At 48.1% G+C, this 19214-nt stretch overlaps 1 long non-coding RNA gene across 1 annotated transcript in view; it reads left to right on the top strand.

The window, feature by feature from the left end:
- The first annotated feature begins 572 nt into the window (after positions 1–572).
- LOC137525618 (uncharacterized) overlaps positions 573–19214 on the top strand; it is a 153089-nt gene continuing 134447 nt past the window's right edge. The window contains exon 1 of the long non-coding RNA XR_011022958.1: positions 573–785. This is a non-coding gene — a long non-coding RNA (uncharacterized lncRNA). The remainder of the gene's footprint in view (positions 786–19214) is intronic.

Here is a 19214-nt window from a genome sequence, read left to right as displayed (position 1 = left end):
AAAGGGGGGTCTAGGTGTTAGGAATAGGGATAAGGAGAGATATCTGTGACCCTAAAGTTAGGTATAATTGCAGTAAAATACCTGTAAAATCTACCATTCTATTACTATGCTTAATATATGAGTAAATATCATTTTTGTTATAGACGCTATTTGACGTTTCATTTCAGAATTCGTTTGCTGTTATAGACGGTATCTTGCCATTTCATTTCCGTTTATTTAACCTATTTTTTCATCACTTTATTTTTTTCAATATTTTTAACACAATTATGTACACCTGTTGCCCTAGTACGCTAAGGGACATCACCGATTGCACTTTAATAATTAATTATAATAATTTTTAAGCATTAATATGCTCTTATAATCCTATTAAGGAATTAAGGAATACATTTTGCACTAATATGCACTTTGCAGCTTGTAGCTGCAATATCTACTTTCGCCACAAGATGGCGGCAAGACTTCCTTGTCTACGTAACAGGCCTGGTTCGCATAGGTTGCCCGGGAGACCTAATAGAGTGTCTCCCATGCAGGCCACCGTAGTCAGGAAGAACCTGACGTCACTCGCCCCCAGCTGTCTCTACTCGTTGAGCGGCCAATCGGGAAGCTTGTTGTGATGCCCAGGGGGGGCGGTGCTTATAGCGGCGAATCGCTGCACGCAAACTTAGTAAAATTATATAAGCCTGCCTGCGCCAGCACCCTCTTGCAGCCTCGTAGAAGCGCAAAACGCGCAAAACGGCCGTAAGGCTCTGCACCCTCCGCACCCACCACATCATCCACAGTCACCAATGGTATGTGTCTTTCAATTTTTGTATGGACAATGTGTATTTTACTTTTTAATGATTCTGGATTAAAGTGTATGACAGCAGTGCCGGCGCTCTCCTCCTTCTTTTTGAATTTAACCTATTTAGCACTACATTATCGTTTATAACCTCTTAAACGAAAAATATGGTTTTGCATTCAAACTTACAATTTCGGCTATACCCCGCACCCTTTTTTCCAGGCGCCCTTTTTTGATACACGCGTTGCATGCTTATTTCTGGTGTTATTCAGATACTACTGCAGAGAAATAGACCAGCAGGGCTGCCAGGCAACTGGTATTGATTAAAAGGATATAAATATGGCAGCCTACGTATACCTCTTACTTCAGTTCCCCTTTAATAGATCCTGTGTGTTGCTGTGCTGCATACACACCTGTTGCTTTGGTGGGAAAGCTCAGATTTACAGAATACCCAGCATGCTCAGGGAGAATCAGATGAGCAGGCCATTTAATGTTAACTCGCAACTGTTAACTTAAGGCCTCTTGCACACTGCAAGCAATTCAGATTCAGATTCCGCTTTTTAATCTGTTTTTACTTCAGATTCAGATTCAGATTTGCAGTTTGCTCCTTGCACACTGCAAATCTGAATCTGAATCGGAGGTAAAAACTGATTAAAAAGCGGAATCTGAATCTGAATTTCTTGCAGTGTGCAAGAGGCCTAACTCTGGAGGGGATAAGGCCCCTTGCTTGCTAAACCTCTTTCTTTAGGTGGGGAAAGGTTATCTTATCATCCTGCAGGAGTCTACATATCATGTCTTAAAACAGAACTAAAAGTAAAATATATCACTGAAGTTGATACATAGCTTGCTATACTAGCAGCCAGGCTTGAACAGAATGTACAGTGCAGGGAAAGTCCTGTCCTGCTAGTCATTTCACCCCCAGTCTGCTTCCCTAGTAAAATGATTCAAATGATTTGGTTCAAAGATCCAGATCTTTTCAATGATCCTATTCAAATGATCCGAATCCTTGAAATGATCCGGACTTCCCATCTCTAGTGGACAGCCAGGATCCAAAATGGCCACCAGCTGCAGAAGAGGCAGCACCAGAGCTGTGAGGGGAAGAGAACTCGTCCCCAGGGGAGGACACAGAGCCTGTGGATGACTCAGCTGGGTTTTTTTGAGCATGCTCAGTGCAGAGGGGCAGTTGAAAAAAGCAGTCTGAGGTAGAGATGGGAAGTTCGGATCTTTTCAATGATCCGGATGATTCGAATCGGATCATTGAAGAGATCCGGATCTTTGATCCGAATCTCGGATCATTTTACTACAGGAAGCATTCGGGGGTGAAATGAACAGCAGGACAGGTCTGTGGGCAGGAGAAGGGGAGGGAGTGGACACACAGAGAAGGGGAGAAGATGGACAGAGGGCAGGGAGTGGACAGAGAAGGGAGGAGGGATGAGCAGAGAGCAGAAATGTTTTCACGTAATACCCACATGCTGCAGTCATATGCTTTACATATATTTCACCTATATGTTCATCTGTACACTTTGAAAGAAAAGGTCGCACAGTGAAAGAAAGCATTCCCAGAAGATAAGTGCAGCTGTTTAGTGCCGAGTGCAGGAGGATTATATTGCCTTTCAATCACACTGTCTGCAAAGTTACTGAGCTGTGCTGAGCCAAAAGCTTCCAATGTGATCACTGTGCAGCACTACGGAACAGACAGCCTATAATGAGCAGCACATTTCAGCCAGTATGTGTGCTCTACACATATCTGGCAGTGGCACCCATGTCCCCTCTCTCCCATCTACCTGTCTCCCTGCAAGGCTGCCTCCCTTCTAACAGATCGATCCATCTCTGCTCTGCTTCCAGGACCCCGCTGCCCGCTGAGAGGGGGCGTGTCGCTCCTGGCCCCGCCCCTTTTGCGATCCGAATCGTTCATTTTGATGATTCGGATGATCGACTCATAAAATAGATTCGGATCAAAGATCAGAATCGTTCATGATCCGGACAATAGTCTGAGGGGGCTGGAGCTGTGGTGTTGCTGTGAGATATGAGGCACTGTGTTAGAGGTTGAGAGAAGATTAAAGCAGTGACAGCTGACAGGAAAAGAGAAAAACAGACAGAAAGAAAAGTAAAGCAGTAAGGAAAGGAGAGAGAATACTGGAGATCACACCAGTGGCATAGCTAAGGAGCTGTGGGCCTTGATGCAAGTTTTACAATGGGGCCCCCAAGCACTCTATACATAACAATTGATACAGCGCACCAAAACCTGCCAATGGAAACTACAGTGTCAGAGGTGCAAGAAGGGGAGGGGGAGCAATGTGTTAATGATTACCACTATTCAAAGTATCTATAGAAGTGATTATTATCAGCACAGGACCAATAGAGAGCTAATACTGTAGTTGAGGGAGGGCCCTTCGGGGCCCCTCTGGCCCAAGGGCCCCGATGCGGTCACTACCTCTGCACCCCCATTGCTACGCCCCTGGATCACACAGTGATAGAGCTGACAGGAACCTGGAGAAAGAGACAGGGAGAGACAGATAGCAAAGCTGAAGAGATGAGGGACTGTGTACAGCAATACAGCATATACTGTATGAGAATGGAGAGATGATGATCTGTGTACAGCAATACAGTATATATGAGAATGGAGAGCTCAGGGGTCTAGTCCTGGGAAAAGAGGTAAGTGGACTTACCCGGAAAACCCCTAAAATGGGCGTGGTCAAGCATAATGTGGGCGTGGTCGTGGGTGGGGCCAAATATACATGACCTTAGCAGTGATGTAAAAGGTCTGCCGGGGACGTTTGAGCTCTGCCGTAGTGTATCCCCGCAAAATAGATGTAATCTGACAGCATTTCACCAAAAAGACACATAATCTGGTAGAAGTTCCTCCAAAATACAGATAATATGGCAGTGGTTCCCCCAAAATAGATAATGTGGCAGCAGCAGTTCCCCCAACATACACATAATTTGGAAGCAGTTCCCCAAAATACGCGAAACCTGGCAGCGGATCACCCAAAATACACGTAACACCCAAAGTACATATAATCTGGCAGGGGTGGTCCCCCAAACATACACAATCTGGCAGCAGGTTCCCAAAATGCGCGTAATCTGGCAGCAGCCGTTCCCCTAACATACACATAATCTGGCAGCTGTTCCCCAAAATACGCGTAATCTGGCAGCAGCCGTTCCCCTAACATACACATAATCTGGCAGCTGTTCCCCAAAGTACACGTAATCTGGCAGCAGCCGTTCCCCTAACATACACATAATCTGGCAGCTGTTCCCCAAAATACATAACAGCGTTTCCACAAAAATGCAGATAATCTGACAGCAGTTCCCCCAAAATAGGTACCCCCAGCATAGGTAGCCAGGTTTATAGGTGTCCCCAGTATAAGTAGCCATGAGTATAGTAGTCCCCAGTATATGTAGCCAGAGGTATATGTGCCTAGTATATGTAGCCAGGGGTATACGTGCCCAGTATATGTAGCCAGGGGTATATGTGCCCAGTATATGTAGTCAGGGGTATATGTGCCCAGTATATGTAGCCAGGGGTATATGTGCCCTGTATATGTAGCCAGGGGTATATGTGCCCAGTATATGTAGCCAGGGGTATATGTGCCCAGTATATGTAACCAGGGGTATATGTGCCCAGTATATGTAGGCAGGGGTATATGTGCCAGTATATGTAGCCAGGGATATATGTCCCAGTATATGTAGCCAGGGGTATATGTCCCAGTATATGTAGTCAGGGGTATACATGCCCAGTATATGTATTCAGGGGTATATGTCCCAGTATATGTAGGCAGGGGTATATGTGCCCAGTATATGTAGGCAGGGGTATATGTGCCCAGTATATGTAGGCAGGGGTATATGTGCCCAGTATATGTAGTCAGGGGTATATGTGCCCAGTATATGTAGCCAGGGGGTATATGTGCCCAGTATGTATGTAGTCAGGGGTATATGTCCCCAGAATAGGTAGTCAGGTGTCCTGTCCCCCCAGCAGGAGGGGAGCAGCGCAGTGGAAGAAGAGCTGTGAGCAGCGGTGGAGAAGGGGGGCCATCTCCCCCCCCCTTCCCTCACCTTAGTGCTCTCCCTCCCTCGCTCTCCCCTCCAGAAGTAACGTGCGGGCTGCCGGCAGCGGGCGGGACTTACCTCTCCTCGTTCCGGCACGAGCATTCCACTGCCGCTAGTCTGGTCTGGTCCAGACCAGAGCAGCGGCACGCAGATCCGGCGCCGGAGCGTGGAGAGGTAAGTCCCGCCCGCTGCCAGCTGCCCGCACGTTACTTCTGGAGGGGAGAGCGAGGGAGGGAGAGTACTAAGGTGAGGGAAGGGGGGGGGGAGATGGCCCCCCTTCTTCACCGCTGCTCACAGCTCTCCTTCCACTGCACTGCTCCCCTCCGAACATGCCAGGGTGGACGGCGTCCACCCTCTGTAAATAGTAAGTGGACGCCGACCCCTGGGAGAGATGATGGACTGTGTACAGCAATACATTATATATGAGAATGGAGAGATGATGGACTGTGTACAGCAATGGTGAGATGATAGACTGTGTACAGCAATGCAGTATATATGAGAATGGAGAGATGATGGACTGTGTACAGCAATACAGTATATATGAGAATGGAGAGATGATGGACTGTGTACAGCAATGGTGAGATGATAGACTGTGTACAGCAATGCAGTATATATGAGAATGGAGAGATGATGGACTGTGTACAGCAATGGAGAGATGATAGACTGTGTACAGCAATACAGTATATATGAGAATGGAGAGATGATGAACTGTATACAGCGATACAGCATATATGAGAATGGAGAGATGATGGACTGTGTACAGCAATACAGCATAATGAGCATATATGAGAATGGAGAGATGATGGACTGTGTACACTGTACAGCGATACAGCATATATGAGAATGGAGCACACAGAAAAATATAAACCTGTCACTGAAGGAAACAATAGCAGATTTACACAAGAATTGTCAGAGAAATATGTCTGAAAAAATTGTGTATGAACTGTTCCTAACTCAAGCTAAGAGTTTATAAGTCCCTGTGAGTACAGAAGCTGGATAAAATGTATATATGTGTATATGAGGCCTACCTACACTCATTCTGCTGGAGATATAGGGCTCGATTCACAAATCGGTGCTAACCCAGTTAGAGACTTTAGGCGTGATAACCATTGCACCACGCTGGTGAAAAGCCAGTTTAGGCATGATAAGTTTAGGCGTGATAAGTTTAGGCATGATAAGTTTAGATAAGTTTAGATCACGCGCAAAGTCCCGCACGCAAAGCAGCGCCTGTAACGATTGGTGTCAGCAAGAGGCACAAATATCTGATTAAGTGGTGATATACAGAATCACCACTAATGCAGATATGTTAGAGTGAAATAGTCAGTATCTTCCTGATGGTAAATCAGCGGAAGGCTCACTAACACGGTAAGTGCCTGAAATGATCTACTCAGACCAGTGTCACACCCCGAACCTTGATTATTGGGGATCCGCAGTATCGCCAATAATACAAGGATAGACCCGATTATATAGCAATCTGCGGAATTGCTAATAATGCGGGTAGATGTAAAGCAGTGGACACACGATCAACATGGAAATAAACAAAGCAGTAAATATTCACAAAGTTGTGGAAATATCCACCACACGGCAATTCCTCAGAGGTGTGGTTACCTCTGAATGGGAACCCCGTGTGTGAAATCCCCCAAAGTGGCAGTGGAGGAATCTCAGCCTCTGGCAGTAACGGTCTGCTAGGGCCGGCGTCTCAGGGAGGCAAGCCTCAGATAATAACCCAACAGTGGGAGACGTTCCACTGAAGGGAGCAAGGTCAGACAGAAAGAGGTTCAGCAACAGTACAGACGGCAACAGTACAGAGACGTGAGACGAGAGAATAGTCAGGAACCAAGCCAATAGTCGTTAACGGTACGGGCTGGCAGAGTACAGAATCAGGAAGCAGAAGAGAAGTCAAGACAGGCACAGAATCATACACAGAGAATCAATAACAATAATAATCTCCTAGTCTAGGTGTGAAGTCCTTGGTTTCAACACCTGGGATCTAGTCTAAGGTCTGAGTGCTGACACAGGGTATCGCAAACACAGACGAACTGTGACTGAAAAGCACTTCCTTATATACTGCCTGGGAGAGAAGTCTCCACCCCAGGCAGCAACCAATCAGAGCAGGCTAAAATGTCAGCTGACCTCCAGGTCAGCTGACACGCTTTCTAAGAGTATAAAGGCGTGTCTGGCGTGCGGCCGCACCCCCTAGAGGCAAGATGGCAGAACCCTGGTGAACAGCAGGTTGGTGAGTTTGGAGCAGAGTGCTCGGACGGGTGTGCTCAGCGGATGCGGACAAATTTCCGCATCCCGCGTTGGAAGGTCCACTTGCCGGACTGGATGCGACCATATTTCCGCAATCCATCCGGCGTTGCAGATTTTTCGTTACAGCGCCATTAAACTCTATGCGAAGTGCATCAGACTTTGCGAGCGCAAAACTTTTGATCAGCTGTGCACTGCGGTGTTAACCCAGTTGGTGCTATAGTTATCACGCCTAAACTTATCATGCCTAAACTTATCACGCCTAAACTTATCATGCCTAAACGTATCACGCCTAAACTGAGTTTAGGCGTGATAAAGGGCTTTTCACCAGCGTGCTAACCGTTAGCACCGCTTTGTGAATCAAGCCCATACAGTGGTTTGCAAAAGTATTCGGCTCCCTTGAAGTTTTCCACATTTTGTCATATTACTGCCACAAACATGAATCAATTTTATTGGAATTCCACATGAAAGACCAATACAAAGTGGTGTACACGTGAGAAGTGGAACAAAAATCATACATGATTCCAAACATTTTTTACAAATAAATAACTGCAAAGTGGGGTGTGCGTAATTATTCAGCCCCCTTTGGTCTGAGTGCAGTCAGTTGCCCATAGACATTGCCTGATGCGTGCTAATGACTAAAGAGAGTGCACGTGTGTGTAATATAATGTCAGTACAAATACAGCTGCTCTGTGACGGCCTCAGAGGTTGTCTAAGAGAATATTGAGAGCAACAACTCCATGAAGTCCGAAGAACACACCAGACAGGTCAGGGATAAAGGCATTGAGAAATTTAAAGCAGGCTTAGGCTACAAAAAGATTTCCATAGCCTTGAACATCCCATGGAGCACTGTTCAAGCGATCATTCAGAAATGGAAGGAGTATGGCACAACTGTAGACCTACCAAGACAAGGCCATCCACCTAAACTCACAGGCCTAACAAGGATCAGAAATGCAGTCAAGAGGCCCATGGTGACTCTGGACGAGCTGCAGAGATCTACAGCTCAGGTAGGGGAATCTGTCCATAGGACAACTATTAGTCGTGCACTGCACAAAGTTGGCCTTTATGGAAGAGTGGCAAGAAGAAAGCCATTGTTAACAAAAAAGCATAAGAAGTCCTGTTTGCAGTTTGCCACAAGCCATGTGGGGGACACAGCAAACATGTGGAAGAAGGTGCTCTGGTCAAATAAGACCAAAATGGAACTTTTTGGCCAAAATGCAAAACGCTATGTGTGGCGGAAAACTAACACTGCACATCACTCTGAACACACCATCCCCACTGTCAAATATGGTGGTGGCAGCACCATGCTCTGGGGGTGCTTCTCTTCAGCAGGGTCAGTGAAGCTGGTCAGAGTTGATGGGAAGATGGATGGAGCCAAATACAGGGCAATCTTGGAAGAAAACCTCTTGGAGTCTGCAAAAGACTTGATACTGGGGCGGAGGTTCACCTTCCAGCAGGACAACAACCCTAGACATAAAGCCAGGGCAACAATGGAATGGTTTAAAACAAAACATATCCATGTGTTAGGCCCCGTTCACACTTGCGGTTTTGCAAAAACCGCACCGGATGTCCGGACCGCACCGGAGCCGGATCGGACCTGAACCGTACGGTTCCTGTCCGGATCCGGTCCGGATCCGGTCCGGTTGCATGCGGTTTCCGTGCGGTATGAACACGGTTGCGGTCCGGATCCGGATTCTTAAAGAGATAACAACCTGTATAAATACCTGGGGTTCTGGGAGGTCAGCAGAAGCTCTGGGGTCATTGTTGGAGACAGCTGGACGTGTGGAGACCATCCTTGGATACAGAGACAGCAGTTGGGACCATGGATCCAGTCATTTTTTACGCTTATTACCTGGGAATTCTCTCCTTCCTGTTGTTTACCTACTACTATGTGGGGAGAAGGCGTGCTCCTCGCAGGAGATGGTGGGTGCACCCTCTACTAGCCAGGAGGCAGAGGAAGGGAGAGTTCCAGGCCCTCTACCGGGACCTCAGACGACACCCACAGAAGTTCTACAGCTACACTCGGATGTCTATTCCCCTGTAAGTATATAGGCCTAAATACACCAACCCCCACCATTCCTAAACACCCCACCCTCACCCCCACAACACCTCATCCCTGTATACCTAGCTAAACACACCACCCTGACCCCCACACCCCTGTATACCTAGCTATACACTACACCCCCACCCTCCACAACACTCCCAAACCTCTGTAAACACACCTCCCCCATCCTCCACCCAACACCTTGTCCCACAACATACTTTACAGCTTCTTCCTTTACATCTCCTGACAGGTTTGATACCCTTTTGGAGATGGTGAAGGATGACCTTAGGAAGAAGGATACCACGTTCAGGAGAGCAGTCACACCACAAGAACAACTACTCATCACACTGAGGTATGTAAAAACAATTTTTTTTATTGCAAAAACAACCACTTTCCAACATGGAAACATTCTTCCAACATGGAAGACAAAAAAATAACATATCTATGGTATAGCCCGGTCAGTTTTAAGGAACACCAACCACCAACTTTGTGCTGGAAGAGTTGCAGGGCATAGCTGCCCAAGTGTCTTTCGGGGACACCAGGCCCTAATAAATTGAAGTGCTTCAAAAACCTAACCACTGGCACAGGACCCTCTGAGCCATGGATGAAGGACACAGGTCAGTGAAAAGGCTAGGCCTCTCACCGACCAGTCAAGGTGTCCTTCATCCATGGCTCCAAGGGTCTTGTGCAAGTGATTAGGAACAAGAACAAAGTGAGGAGCAAGAGGAACCGATGGCAGAGGAGCAGGACTACAGGTAGTGTCTTTTGGGGACAAAAGGCCCTAAATTATTAGTGCTTCAAAAACCTAACCACTGGCACAGGACCCTCTGAGCCATGGATGAAGGACACAGGTCAGTGAAAAGGCTAGGCCTCTCACCGACCAGTGTAGGTGTCCTTCATCCATGGTTTCAAGGGTCTTGTGCAAGTGATTAGGAACAAGAACAAAGTGAGGAGCAAGAGGAACCGATGGCAGAGGAGCAGGACTACAGGTGCAGTGCAACAGGCACAAGGTTGTGACCCAGGTAGTGTCTTTCGGGGACACCAGGCCCTAAAATTGAAGTGCTTTAAAAACCTAACCACTGGCACAGGACCCTCTGAGCCATGGGTGAAGGACACAGGTCAGTGAAAAGGCTAGGCCTCTCACCGACCAGTCAAGGTGTCCTTCATCCATGGTTCAAAGGGTCTTGTGCAAGTGGTTAGGAACAAGAACAAAGTGAGGAGCAAGAGGAACCGATGGCAGAGGAGCAGGACTACAGGTGCAGTGCAACAGGCACAAGGTTGTGACCCAGGTAGTGTCTTTCGGGGACACCAGGCCCTAAAATTGAAGTGCTTTAAAAACCTAACCACTGGCACAGGACCCTCTGAGCCATGGGTGAAGGACACAGGTCAGTGAAAAGGCTAGGCCTCTCACCGACCAGTCAAGGTGTCCTTCATCCATGGTTCAAAGGGTCTTGTGCAAGTGGTTAGGAACAAGAACAAAGTGAGGAGCAAGAGGAACCGATGGCAGAGGTGCATGACTACAGGTGCAGTGCAACAGGCACAAGGTTGTGACCCAGGCAGTGTCTTTCGGGGACACCAGGCCCTAAAATTGAAGTGCTTTAAAAACCTAACCACTGGCACAGGACCCTCTGAGCCATGGGTGAAGGACACAGGTCAGTGAAAAGGCTAGGTCTCTCACCGACCAGTCAAGGTGTCCTTCATCCATGGTTCAAAGGGTCTTGTGCAAGTGGTTAGGAACAACAAAGTGAGGAGCAAGAGGAACCGATGGCAGAGGAGCAGGACTACAGGTGCAGTGCAACAGGCACAAGGTTGTGACCCAGGTAGTGTCTTTCGGGGACACCAGGCCCTAAAATTGAAGTGCTTTAAAAACCTAACCACTGGCACAGGACCCTCTGAGCCATGGGTGAAGTACACAGGTCAGTGAAAAGGCTAGGTCTCTCACCGACCAGTCAAGGTGTCCTTCATCCATGGTTCAAAGGGTCTTGTGCAAGTGGTTAGGAACAACAAAGTAAGGAACAAGAGGAATCAAAGGCACAGGTGCAGGACTACAGGTGCAGTGCAACAGGCACAAGGTTGTGACCCAGGTAGTGTCTTTCGGGGACACCAGGCCCTAAATTATTAGTGCTTCTAAAACCTAACCACTGGCACAGGACCCTCTGAGCCATGGATGAAGGACACAGGTCAGTGAAAAGGCTAGGCCTCTCACCGACCAGTGAAGGTGTCCTTCACCCATGGCTCCAAGGGTCTTGTGCAAGTGATTAGGAACAACAAAGTAAGGAACAAGAGGAATCAAAGGCACAGGTGCAGGACTACAGGTGCAGTGCAACAGGCACAAGGTTGTGACCCAGGTAGTGTCTTTCGGGGACACCAGGCCCTAAAGTTCAAGTCCAGCAAAACCAAAAGTTCCCTGACATGGTCATCTGAACACCTCTGAACCTTGGTTGAAGGAGATGGGGCAGGGAAAAGGTTGGGCTAAAAAGCCCTGTGATGGTATCCTTCCTCCGAGGATCGGAGGTATTCAGAGGAGCATGTCCAGGAACAATTTGACTTTTTTTTTCAAATTGTATCGGCACCACTACTAGAAAAGGTGGGAGTTGCTGCCTGGAAATCTGGACTCTCTTGGGTGCTGGTCGTGGATGAGCTGGACCCTGACAGCGGTGGCCCATATTGACTGCCTCTGTAGCCGGTGTACATCTGTGATGATTGCCAGGTGGGCACCGCTGTTGGTTGTGGGGGTCTAAAAATTGGTGGTTGCAATAATGGCGTGTCCATGTGCTGTTTAATCACCTCCAGCAAATTGGAATGGCACGCCATCAGGTTTTGGGAAGGCACCTTTTCCAAATATGGTATTAGAGACATCACAGTGTGAAAACACGGGTGTGCCTGCAATTTCAGTAGTTCCTTGCTTTGTTGATGCATTTGCTGCATCATGTTCTGCAGCTGGCCCACCGACTGATGATGCTGCGCACGCAGTTGGTCGATTTCTCCTCTGTGCATCTCATGAATCATTTTAAGCTCGTCCCTGTAGTGCCCATGTACAGCGTCGAGCTCACATTGCAGTGAAGTGATGTGGGACTTGTACTGCTCCATGATATGGCCCCTGTCCTCATCTTGCAACTGCCGGGTTATGAGAGTTTGGTGGCTCTGAAGAATCCCGAGAAGTCCGGAGACAGCCCCGGACATCTCGGACTCTGTCTCTCTCCTTGTTGGGGGGAGGGTACCTCGACGCCTCACTGGTGTGGTGGTCCTCACTGGTGGTGTGGCAGCATCTTCCCGTCCTCTGGCCTGTATCGGGGTTGCCCTGCGCGCTGGTTGTGCTGCAGTCTCTCGGTGCTCCTCACTTTGTTCTTGTTCCCCTGGAGCTTCCATAGCGGTCGATTGTGGAGGTGCAGCTTCTTCCACACTCGGTCCTGCAACCTCAACATCCAAGCTCTCTTCTGCCAAGTCATCATCAAAGGAGAGAGTTGGGATTAAGGACTCCCTCCTCCTACTCCTCTCCTCGGGGCAATAGGTTACATCGGCGACGTCATCATCCACCAAGCTCTCCTCACTGCTGAACCGTGCCTCCTGGGTCGGTTCCTCTTGCTCCAAATAGTCTTCAGTCCTGTAGATAAAAACAATATTTATTGGTGTGCCAAACAGCATGTGGCGTCAATTCACAGAGCTAGCAAACACTAGCAAACACTTTATCAACCGTTTCTACCCAACATTTGATAAAGCTTGTGAGAAAAGTTCGCTAGCCATGGGAATTGAGGCCAGTTTATAGCAATACATGGCCGAAGTCATGGTAGTAAATGAGCTCTCAGTTCCTGCCCACAGTAGTGGTACTTACAGTCTAGGTTCCAGGCTTGCATTGATGAAAGACAATTGCTTGGCAAATTGGTAGTCTTTTTGTCTCCTTCCCCCGCCACTGCCACTTCGTTCGGCAAGTTTTTTCTTCCGTAGCCATTTCACGTATGCATCACGTATATTGCGCCACCTTGTCTTGAACCTTTCTCCTGTAACGACATGAAAAATTGATTTCGATTATTTCTCTTGTAGGTACATCGCAACTGGACAAACATATACATCGCTACATGTCACATTTCGTATTGGGAAGAGCACGGTGGCAGGCATCGTCGTGAGGACTTCGAGGATCCTTTGGACGCGACTGAGGGCCAGATACATGCCTGTGCCGGACACCACGAAATGGGAGGAGATCGCCCAGGGCTTCTGGACCGAGTGCAAGTTTCCTAATTGTGTTGGCGCACTGGATGGGAAACACATCCGGATTCAGAAACCCGTGGGGAGTGGCAGCCATTATTTCAACTATAAAAAATACTTCAGCATTGTTCTAATGGCAGTGGCAGATGCGGACTACAAGTTTGTGTACGTGGATGTGGGGTCGTACGGTAGTTCCAATGACTCTGGAATTTTCCAGCGTACGACCCTTTGCCGGCTGATGGAGGAAGGCAGACTGCGTCTCCCCCGTGACAGACCCTGGTCTGGGACAAGGGCACCGGCCTACCCCTATGTGTTTGTGGGGGACGAGGCCTTCGCCCTGTCCGACCATGTAATGCGTCCGTACCCAGACAGGGGACTTGATGCCAGCCAGCTACACTTCAATGCTCGGTTGAGCCGTGCAAGGAGAATGGTGGAGTGCACATTTGGGATCCTGGTGTCAAAGTGGAGGGTGTTCCACACGCCCATGCTGCTGAAACCGGGCAACGCAGTTGTCGTGGTGAAGGCAGCATGCATCCTCCACAACTTTGTGCGGCAGGAGGAAAGAGAGACTCCGGAACCCCCGAATGTGCTTCCACTAATGCCCCTGCGGAGGTATGCAACCAGGCCAAGGGTAGTGTCACTGCGGAACAGGGACCAACTGAGACTTTATTTTACCACACCACCAGGACGAGGGTGAATGTTTGGTTTTTAATATGTTTTGTTGAAATGTGTTTATTTTGGAGTTTCAAGTTTTTAAGTGATTTTAAATGTCTTAATTTTTTACAATAAATTGATGTTTAATAATTGGTCATTGTGTATGTTTTATGTGCACAGGTGGGGTACATCGCAGGTGGGTGGGATACATCACAGGTGGGTGGGATACATCACAGGTGGGTGGGATACAGCACAGGTGGGGTACATCACAGGTGGGGTACAGGTGGGTGGGATACATCACAGGTGGGGTACAGGTGGGTGGGATACATCACAGGTGGGGTACAGGTGGGTGGGATACATCACAGGTGGGGTACAGGTGGGTGGGATACATCACAGGTGGGGTACAGGTGGGTGGGATACATCACAGGTGGGGTACAGGTGGGTGGGATACATCACAGGTGGGGTACAGGTGGGTGGGATACATCACAGGTGGGATACATCACAGGTGGGGTACAGGTGGGTGGGATACATCACAGGTGGGGTACAGGTGGGTGGGATACATCACAGGTGGGGTACAGGTGGGTGGGATACATCACAGGTGGGATACATCACAGGTGGGGTACAGGTGGGTGGGATACATCACAGGTGGGGTACAGGTGGGTGGGATACATCACAGGTGGGGTACAGGTGGGTGGGATACATCACAGGTGGGGTACAGGTGGGTGGGATACATCACAGGTGGGGTACAGGTGGGTGGGATACATCACAGGTGGGGTACAGGTGGGTGGGATACATCACAGGTGGAGTACAGGTGGGTGGGATACATCACAGGTGGGATACATCACAGGTGGGGTACAGGTGGGTGGGATAAATCACAGGTGGGGTACAGGTGGGTGGGATACATCACAGGTGGGGTACAGGTGGGTGGGATACATCACAGGTGGGGTACAGGTGGGTGGGATACATCACAGGTGGGTGGGATACAGCACAGGTGGGGTACATCACAGGTGGGGTACAGGTGGGTGGGATACATCACAGGTGGGGTACAGGTGGGTGGGATACATCACAGGTGGGGTACAGGTGGGTGGGATACCTCACAGGTGGGGTACAGGTGGGTGGGATACATCACAGGTGGGATACATCACAGGTGGGGTACAGGTGGGTGGGATACATCACAGGTGGGGTACAGGTGGGTGGGATACATCACAGGTGGGGTACAGGTGGGTGGGATACATCACAGGTGGGGTACAGGTGGGTGGGATACATCACAGGTGGGGTACAGGTGGGTGGGATACATCACAGGTGGGGTACAGGTGGGTGGGATACATCACAGGTGGGGTACAGGTGGGTGGGGAACAGGTGGGTGGGCCACGGGTGGGTGGGCAACACAAATCCATAGCAAAAGTGGAATACATCACAAGCTTAAACCACAAGCCCCCCCCAAAAACTTCTAGTCAACATACCCTCTGTGCCTTGCTGTCTCTTGCTCAAGTGCTCAAAGTCCTCCACATACAGCTTGGCAATTTTTTTCCACAGGCCTCTGCATTTTTTGATGTTGCTGTGGTCCGCATCCCCCTTGTCCCACAGGGCTGGTACCTGCTGCACCTGTAGGATGAGGTCTTCTGATGTGTAGGGCCTCACCCCCTCGCTATCAGACAGATCCTGCTCCATATTGCTGCCAAAGAGCTCCAGCATGAAGTCACTGCTGCTCCACTCTGTGAACGCTGGTGCCATGTGGTCCCCATCCAAAATGGCCACCATACCATAGAGTCAGCATAGGAAGTGTGGTACAACATCCGGTTTTTATAGCCAGTGTGTTGTGCGCTCTCCGGTTCTCATTGGTTTCCATTGGCCGGATGCAACATTCCGGCTCCGGTCCGGATACGTCAGCCGGACCAGCCGGACCAAAAAATAGCGCATGTTGGAACGGACGCCGGAGTCCGGATCCGGTCCGGCTCCGGTCCGGACGAAACGGACGCATGTGAACGGTCGCATAGACTTTCATTGCTATGCCGTGCGTCCGTTTCGTCCGGTCCGCATGCGGTCCGGCTCCGGCACGGCTCCGGCACGGCGATTCCGGATAGCAGCCGCTAATGTGAACCGGGCCTTAGAATGGCCCAGTCAAAGTCCAGATCTAAATCCAATCGAGAATCTGTGACAAGATCTGAAAACTGCTGTTCCCAAACGCTGTCCATCTAATCTGACTGAGCTGGAGCTGTTTTGTAAAGAAGATTGGGCAAGGATTTCAGTCTCTAGATGTGCAAAGCTGGTAGAGACATACCCTAAAAGACTGGCAGCTGTAATTGCAGCAAAAGGTGGTTCTACAAAGTATTGACTCAGGGAGCTGAATAATTATGCACACCCCACTTTGCAGTTATTTTTTTTTTTAAATGTTTGGAATCATGTATGATTTTCGTTCCACTTCTCATGTGTACACCACTTTGTATTGGTCTTTCACATGGATTTCCAATAAAATTGATTCATGTTTGTGGCAGTAATATGACAAAATGTGGAAAACTTCAAGGGGGCCGAATACCTTTGCAAACCACTGTAGACTGTAGTATACATGGTCAACAATTGATTGAATCTATAGAAGGATCAGCCAGCACAAAAAGTTATAAAGAAATTCAAAGATTGTCTATCTGAAAAGTAAATACATTAAACTGTTGGCTGAGGAGGAGGAGGCGCCTGGAGGATGGCAGGCTGGCAGCCTCGGCAGCTTGCTCTGTCTTTTTATCTTTGTTTTATGTATTTTTATTTTTCAACATTGCCTTGTGCAACCCAACCCGGATAACCTTCACCAGTGAACAACTACTGAGCATTCGGAACTTCGACAAATGTAATCTACCCTTGGATATTTCATCTACTCTTGATCTTCTGGGGATCCTAACCAGTGGAGCTACTGTGCTGAACCAGGCAGTGAGGATTAGAAGAAGAGGCAAGCGCTCCGGGATCCAGACTCGCTTTCGACGCAGAGGACTGCGCTCTCCACTACCTGGAATCATACTCTCTAATGTCAGGTCCATATATAACAAACTGGACGAGCTTCAACCACTGATCAGAACAAAGAAGGACTTTCATCTCTCTGCTGCCCTTTGCTTCACAGAGACTTGGCTATCTGAGCTTATTCCAGACAACGCTCTGCAGATGAATGGATTTACACTCTACAGATCTGACCGGGACCCACTTACTTCTGGCAAAACCAAAGGTGGAGGACTCTGTTTCTATATTAATGATAGGTGGTGCACGGATGTTACAGTTATTAAGAGGACATGCTCGGCTGGGCTGGAAACTCTCTTCATAAACTGCAGACCCTACTACTCACCCCGTGAGTTTTCTTCATTTATTTTGGTTGCTGTGTACATCCCTCCACAAACATGTATGCAGCCTGCGCTCCAAGATCTCGCAGATCAAATCACCGAGGTGGAAAGGGAGTACCCAGATTCTTTTTTTATCATACTAGGGGATTTCAACAGTGCTAATCTTTCCAAAGAACTCCCCAAATACAGGCAACACGTCACACGCGCAACTAGAGAAGGTAAGACACTTGATCACTGTTACACTACGACTAAGGACTCGTATCACCTTGTCAGCAGGGCAGCTTTGGGGAACTCTGATCATGCTGTTATATAGCTTATCCCAACATACATCCAAAGACTAAAAACTGCCAAACCTGTAGTGACCACAGTTAAGAAATGGACGAGTGAAGCTGTAGAAAAACTACAGAGCTGCTTTGATTTAACAAACTGGAATATATTTAAAGAATCCACCAGTGACCTAAATGAATACACTGACGCTGTGACATCATATATTACCTTTTGTGAAGAGTCCTGCATCCCCACAAAAAAGTGCACCAGGTACAATAACGATAAACCCTGGTTTACATCACATCTTAGGAAGCTGCGCCTCGATAAAGAAAGGGCATATCGTACAGGCGATAAAGTCCTCTACAAAGCTGCGAAATACAAACTGCAGAGAGCCATTACTGACGCAAAAAAAGATTATTCTAAAAAACTTGAGAAACAATGTTCAAACGCCGACTCATTCACAATATGGAAATCTCTGCATGAAATTACCAGCTACAGGAGGAAATCTCCGCCCTCACTACATAATCTGCAGCTTGCAAATGAACTGAATACATTTTATTGCAGGTTTGACACTAGCAACAAAAGCCAAACACACCAAGTCAATTCGCATAATTTCCATCTCTGCAGCAGGCAAACTGTACACTCTTCCTGCCAGCCAACGTCTCCACCCCCTGCGGTGCCTCAGCAACTACACAACACAGGAGGCCAGACACAATCTATTGACCTGTCCCCAGATGCGCATGCTCTAACAATATGCCAATCAGATGTAAGCAGACTCTTCAAAAGACAAAACACTAGGAAAGCAATGGGGCCAGACTCTATCTCTGCAAAATGCCTGAAGCTCTGTGCCGATCAATTAGCTCCTGTATTCACAGACATATTCAAAGTATCTCTCAAACTCTCAATTGTTCCGGACTGTTTTAAAAGGTCAACTATTGTACCAATGCCAAAAAATTCAAAACCTACATGTTTAAATGATTACAGGCCTGTTGCCCTGACATCATTGGTCATGAAAGCATTCGAAAAACTGTTAATGGCTTTCTATCACAGATCCCCTGCTGGACTCTCTGAAATTTGCCTACAGGCCTAATAAATCCGCAGATGATGCCGTGAACATGTGTATGCATTATGTACTACAGCATCTAGACACCCCAGGAACCTACACCAGGATTTTATTTATAGATTACAGCTCTGCATTTAATACCATAATGCCATCTCTCCTACACAGCAAGCTCTCCCAGCTACACATACCTGAATCCATCTGCAAATGGATAACCGATTTCCTAACCGATAGGAGACAGCGTGTTAGACTTGGTAAACACACATCAAGCTCTCTGACTGGTACTGGTGCACCCCAGGGCTGTGTGCTTTCCCCACTGCTCTACTCACTGTACACCAATGACTGCATCTCCACAGATCCATCTGTTAAGGTTCTGAAGTTTGCAGATGACACAACAGTAGTTGGTCTCATACAAAACGGGGATGAATCTGCATACAGGCATGTGGTAGGACAGCTTTCCTCCTGGTGCAGCAGCAACAACTTGGAACTAAACGCTCTCAAAACCATGGAGATGATAATAGACTTTAGGAGATCTCCCCCCCAGCACCTCCCCTTAACCATAAATGGATCCACAATAACCCAGGTAGAGTC

This window comes from Hyperolius riggenbachi, chromosome 7, assembly GCF_040937935.1.
Source record: "Hyperolius riggenbachi isolate aHypRig1 chromosome 7, aHypRig1.pri, whole genome shotgun sequence".
Taxonomy (NCBI): Eukaryota; Metazoa; Chordata; class Amphibia; order Anura; family Hyperoliidae; genus Hyperolius; species Hyperolius riggenbachi.
This window is presented reverse-complemented; position numbering and strand designations above follow the sequence as displayed.